General features: G+C 38.6%; 1 pseudogene; it reads left to right on the top strand.

Annotated features, from left to right (window-relative positions):
• Positions 1-514: 514 nt before the first annotated feature.
• Positions 515-1,330, top strand: LOC149979598 (delta-type opioid receptor-like; annotated as a pseudogene).
• Positions 1,331-6,699: the final 5,369 nt, after the last annotated feature.

The following is a 6,699-nucleotide window of genomic DNA, read 5'->3' as shown; positions in this document are numbered from 1 at the left end:
TGGAAGAGGGATATCAACGAGGAGAGAAATAGCCCCATACTCTATTGAGTGAAGTTTCGTCATCTGTTAAGAGTTCTGAAGGGGAGTTGGTTTGTCATTCAGAAACAGAGATGTTTAAAGAGTCTGAAGTGTCTAACCATGCTCGATGTGTCTCCACTGCAAAAGCCAGGAAACAGACCTTCAGTTCCTGTAATAAATATAATCAGTACATGCTGGTTTATATCCATCCCATTGTGTTCAGAGCCTCTGTATTGTTTGTCATCATTGCCCTCCTCCTACCCACAGGTAGCATTTGGTTATAACTGTGAAAAAGCATGACATACAGTATCTGTCGATCCCCCGTTGCGCATGTTTGGAGTTTCTTTCCTAAATCATCTTTTAAATGGATTGTTTTGCTCAATTATTTCGTATAAAATCATTTTAAGATGCATGGTAAAAGGGGAAGAATTGTTACATTGTGTCTTTCTCTGAAATACTAGCATTGAGCATTTGCATATTTGCACAAGCAGAACCAATGGGTCAATTTAAAAACACTGACTCCTACATACTTCAAAGACAAATAGGGGTGGAGAGCCTGGCGTGGTTTTGGCTCTGCTTCCTAATAGTTGTTCCAGGGAACATTGCAGTGATTGTCAACCTTCGTCAAAACCAAGATCTATCCAGTTCGAGCCAGATGCTGATGTTGAACTTGGCTTCTTGTGACCTGCTTTGACCCTTCACCCTTCCTTTGGTAATCTACAACCTATTCTTTACCTGGAGCCTGGGTCTAGTCCTCTGTGAGCTCATCACCTACTTTTTTTACTGCAGTGCCTACACTAGCCTGCTGACTGTCACACTATTGAGCATTCCAGTGCTACCTCTAGGTAGTGCAGTCCCACAGCTTGGCCAGAATGGGAGTGCCAAAGGAGAGGGGGCTGCTATATGTCCTGTTGAGGGTAGCCGGGGTCGTGTCTATCCCTAATAGGGTGTTGGTGCGGGATGTGACGCAGGATGAGAATGGATGGGTCCGGTGCCGGTATGCTTTTGCATCAGACTCTCCTGTTATTTGTAGTTTATTTCTCCATGGCCACAGCCTGTATCTGACTCCACCAAAAGGGTGGACCAAACAGCTTTCTTCAGGAGCCCCAGGATGATCAGATTAGTAAACCTCATTGGAACCTTCATCGTTCTATGGAGTCCTCATGTTATGAATGTGCTGGGAATGGTGGCCAACTTACTGAAGAATAAGGCTCTGAGAGGGTTTTGTGAGGCCAATTGGAGGATTGCTGGATCTCTGGTCTTCATCAACAGGATCCATCCCAATATGCCTTTGTCTTCAGAAACACCCTAACATAGAGCAGTGACAGTCAACTAGTGACCACGAGTAGTTACAATCTGTACGGTTTCAAGCCACTCATTGGTAATTTCAACTATTGAAATATACCCCTTGATTAAGATAAATATGACCTTATTGAGATGAGCACAACTGTCTTAACTTATAATAACCACAACAAAAAATAAACAAAGGACCTGTATGCATTCATGTTTTTATAAAGCTTAACATTTTGTTTAAATAAAGTAATGTTGCTCTCATTACCATTTGAAAAACCCTTTTTGGTTCCAGGTAGAATCCTTTTCAGAGGGGGTTCTACATGGAACCAAAAAGGGTTATCCTATGGGGACAGCTAAAGAACCCTTTTGAAACCCTTTTTTTTGGAAGACTGTACTGATTAGAGTATGATTCTCAGACTGGGGCAGGCAAGTCAACTTTTGGCCTCCTTGGCACTTGCTGTAATGATGGTGACCTCACATGATGATGTTTAGACAGATCTTGATTCTGTTACTCGGGCAAACTGCAATTATTTCCCCCAATGGCTCCCCCAAAGTTCCTTTGATAACTTGGGTTAGGAGCACTTTCTAGTTGCGGGTGGAATATGCACTGCAACATTAGAGTACTTTCTTACTCTCTCTCTTAGGAATACTTCCAGCTTCCCAGATTAAAGGATTGTAATAATACATATGTAATATGTACATGGATGCAGGGCGCAACTTTGGTTTTAGAAGTGGGGGGGAGATGTTGTAAATTATAAATTTTTTTTATCAAGTTGGATAAACACTCCAAACAGCCTACCGGATCGCTCGGAGGCTTCCGCATGGTCCTAAGGCATTCCGTTGCCTCGTTTTGTGTCACATTCCAATGATAAAGCTGGGGGACACAAACGCAATTTCTGAATGTGAGGGGACACATACACATGCCTTTCCTCCTTTCCTACTTCTCAGTAGGTATTCAGACTTACCTTTTGCAGGTGCATAACGGGCTTTGCTTCATGGTTCCCTTGGGCACATTGTATAAATGTATTTATGCATATTTAAATGCTAACCCTCCCACTTGTTGGCCAACAGATTTTCTTGTGGAGTTTTAATTCAATAGGGGTTTCAGCACATTTATCTAAAAGCCATCCCTTTAAATTTGGTGTACCTTTAAATATAATTTTCTTCTCGACAGACTCACTAGAACAGACTCACTAGAATATATCCAGAGAATGTTTCAGAATATTAGGAATCAATGACAGAAAGCCATGTAAACTGAACAAAAATATAAACTCAACAGTCCAATGTTTCATGAGTGAAAATAAATGATTCAGAAATGTTCCATACACTAAAAATATAAGATAATCCATCCACCTGACAAGTGTGCCATATCAAGAAACTGATAAACAGCATGGGCATTACACAGGTGCACCTTGTGCTGGGTACAAACGGCCACTCTAAAATGCGTAGTTCTGTCACACAACACAATACCACAGATGTATCAAGTTCTGAGGGTGCGTACAATTGGCATGCTGGTTGCATGAATGTCCACCAGAGCTGTTGCCAGATAATTAAATGTTAATTTCTCTACCATAAGCCCCCTCCAACGTTGTTTCAGAGAATTTGGCATTATGTCCAACTGGCCTCACAACAGCAGACCACATGTAACCATGCCAGCCCAGGACCTCCACATTTGGCAGCTGATGAAACTGAGGAGTATTTCTGTCTGTAATAAAGCCCTTTTGTGCAGGAAAAAATGTATATTTTTTACACATATTTATTAGTTCCAAATAGGAACTAACACATTGACTCTGTACCGGTACCCCTTGTATATAGCATCGCTATTGTTATTTTACTGCTGCTATTTAATTTTTTCTCAATTGTATTTCTTACTTTTTTTGTAGATAGTTTCTTAAAACTGCATTGTTGGGCTTGTAAGTAAGCACTTCGCTGTAAGGTCTACACCTGCTGTATTCTGTGCATGTGACAGAATTGTATTTGATTTGATCAACAATTACAGAAATACATTTGTATTTTTTTCACACGTACACCTCAAAGAGACAAAAGAGACAAACATTACAACCAAATATTCACAGAAAAATGACAGAAAATCACATTTCCTTACATTTCCAAAAATAAAAATGCACAACAATAAAATATGCAGTTGCAGATAATGCAGATTACACTTCGACTATAGCCAATGTTCAACTAAACAATTTAGAATATACAGATTTACAATTCCAATGCTTCTACAATATCACCGGTTTGCAAAACTTCACGAAACAGGGCCCAAACATCATGAAACTCTGGGGCTTTTTGGACATAGCTAATTGGACATAAATAACGGACATTTTCGAACAAATCAAGCATTTATTGTGGACCTGGGATTCCTAGGACTGCATTCTGATAAAGTTCATCAAAGGTAAGGAAACATTTATCATGTATTTTCTGGTTTATGTTGACTAATTTTGAAATTGACTAATTTTTTAAATCTGACACAGCGGTTGCATTAAGGAGAGGTATAGCTATAATTCCATGTGTATAACTTGTATTATCATCTACATTTATGATGACTATTTCTGTTGAAAGGATGTGGCTATGCAAAATCACTTGATGTTTTTGGAACTAGTGAATCTAATACGCCAATGTAAACTCAGATTTCTTTACATAAATATGAACTTTATCAAACAAAACATGCATGTATTGTGTAACATGAAGTCCTATGAGTGTCATCTGATGAAGATAATTCAAGGTTAGTGATTCATTTTATCTTTATTTCTGCTTTTTGTGAATGCTATATTTTGCTGGAAAATGGCTGTGCTTATTGTGGTTTGGTGGAGACCTAACAATCGTTTGTAGTGCTTTTGCTGAAAAGCATATTTGAAATCGGACACTTTGGTGGTATTAACAACGAGAATAGCTTTAAAATGGAGTTGTGACTAGGGGGCAGTATTTTCATTTTTGGAAAAATAACGTACCCAAAGTAAACGGGATATTTTGTCAGGACAAGATGCTAGAATATGCATATAATTGACAGCTTAGGATAGAAAACACTCTAAAGTTTCCAAAACTGTAAAAATATTGTCTGTGAGTATAACAGAACTGATATAGCAGGCGAAAGCCTGAGAAAAATCCAATCCGGAAGTGTCTCATGTTTTGAAAGCTCTTGCATTCCAATGCGTCCCTATTGAGCAGTGAATGGGCTATCAACCAGATTACTTTTTCTACGTATTCCCCAAGGTGTCTACAGCATTGTGACATAGTTTTACGCATTTATGTTGAAGAATACCCGTAAGCGGCTACATTGTGTAAGTGGTCACCTGATGGCTCTCAGAGTGATTCTCTCGTAAAATACAGAGGTAGCCATTTTCCTACTGAAAAACCAAGTGTCCCAGTGGATATATTATCGAATAGATGTTTGAAAACACCTTGAGGATTGATTATAAAACAAACTTTGCCATGTTTCTGTCGATATTATGGAGCTAATTTTGATTTTTTTTCTGCGTTTTCGTGACTGCAATTTCCGGTCGATTTCTCAGCCAAACGTGAAGAACAAACGGAGCTATTTCGCCTACAAAAATAATATTTTTGGAAAAAAGGAACATGGGCTATCTAACTGGGAGTCTCGTGAGTGAAAACATCCGAAGCTAATCAAGGTAAACAATTTAATTTGATTACTTTTCTGATTTCCGTGACCAAGTTACCTGCTGCTAGCTGGACATAATGCTATGCTAGGTTATCGATAAACTTACACAAATGCTTGTCTTGCTTTGGCTGTAAAGCATATTTTGAAAATCTGAGATGACAGGGTGATTAACAAAAGGCTAAGCTGTGTCTCAATATTTTTCACTTGTGATTTTCATGAATAGGAATATTTTCTAGTAATATTTATGTCCGTTGCGTTATGCTAATTAGTGTCAGTCGATGATTACGCTCCCGGATCCGGGATGGGGAGTATCAAGAGGTTTTAAGAGACCTATGTTTTAGGAATTGTAATTATGAGATTTCTGTGGTTTGAATTTGGCACCCTCTATTTTCACTGGTAGTTGTCATATCGATCCCGATAGCGGGATTGCAGACATAGCATGTTTTAATAGAGAGCATTTCTAATGTGGTCAAGGGAAGTTGTAAGGCAAATTGTTTTTAGACTGGAAATTTTAACTATTTAAAAAAATGATTTTAGTTCTTTAAACGACATGAGCCCTTTTTCATTGCATAAGTCCATTATTTTAACAATACCTTTTCTTGCCCATTCTTTAACCTCTAGTAGCACTTAGCCATCCCGGATCTGGGATCGTGAATACAGACTCAAGCTCATTACCATAATGCAACGTTAACTATTCATGAAAATCGCAAATGAAATGAAATAAATATGCCATCTCTCAAGCTTAGCCTTTTGTAAACAACACTGTCATCTCAGATTTTCAAAATATGCTTCTCAACCATAAGAAAACAATCATTTGTGTAACAGTAGCTAGTTAGCGTAGCATTTAGCGTTAGCATTAGCGTTAGCATCCAGCAGGCAACATTTCAACAAAAAACAAGAAAAGCCTTCAAATAAAATAATTTACCTTTGAAGAACTTTGGATGTTTTCAATGAGGAGACTCAGTTAGATAGCAAATGCTCAGTTTTTCCAAAAAGATTCTTTGTGTATTAGAAATAGCTCCGTTTTGTACATCACATTTGGCTACCAAAAAAACCCGAAAATTCAGTCCTCAAAATGCGAACTTTTTTCCAAATTAACTCCATAATATCGACTGAAAACATGGCAAACGTTGTTTAGAATCAATCCTCAAGGTGTTTTTCACATATCTCTTCGATGATATATCATTCGTGGAAGCCTGGTTTCTCCTCTCTATCAAATAGAAAAATACTTGCACCTGGCGTTGCGCACCAATTTCGACGCAGGACACCAGGCGGACACTTGGAAAATGTAGTCTCTTATGGTCAATCTTCCAATGATATGCCTACAAATACGTCACAATGCTGCCGACATCTTGGGGGAACGGCAGAAGGTCTAAGCTTATTCCTGTCGCATTCACAGCCATATAAGGAGACATTAGAAAACAGAGCTTCAGAAATTCTGCTCATTTCCTGTTTGACGTTTCATCTTGGTTTCTCCTGTAGAATGAGTTCTGGGGCACTCACAGACAATATTTTTGCAGATTCTGAAACTTCAGTGTTTTCTTTCCAAAACCGTCAATAATATGCATAGTCGAGCATCTTTTCGTGACAAAATATTGCGTTTAAAACGGGAACGTTTTTTATCCAATAATGAAATAGCGCCCCCATAGACTCAACTGGTTTAATCCCAAGTCATTTTTACCAGGAGTGAAATTGTCCGTCCCTCAAATTGGTGTAAAACTGGATAATACAGGGGATCGCCCAGATATTGCTGAACTTCGTGC

This window comes from Oncorhynchus mykiss, chromosome 11 (assembly GCF_057628025.1).
Source record: "Oncorhynchus mykiss isolate SJ-2025 chromosome 11, ASM5762802v1, whole genome shotgun sequence".
NCBI classification, from domain to species: domain Eukaryota; kingdom Metazoa; phylum Chordata; class Actinopteri; order Salmoniformes; family Salmonidae; genus Oncorhynchus; species Oncorhynchus mykiss.
The sequence above is the reverse complement of the archived record's forward strand: the minus strand, read 5'-3'. Positions and strand labels throughout refer to the sequence as shown.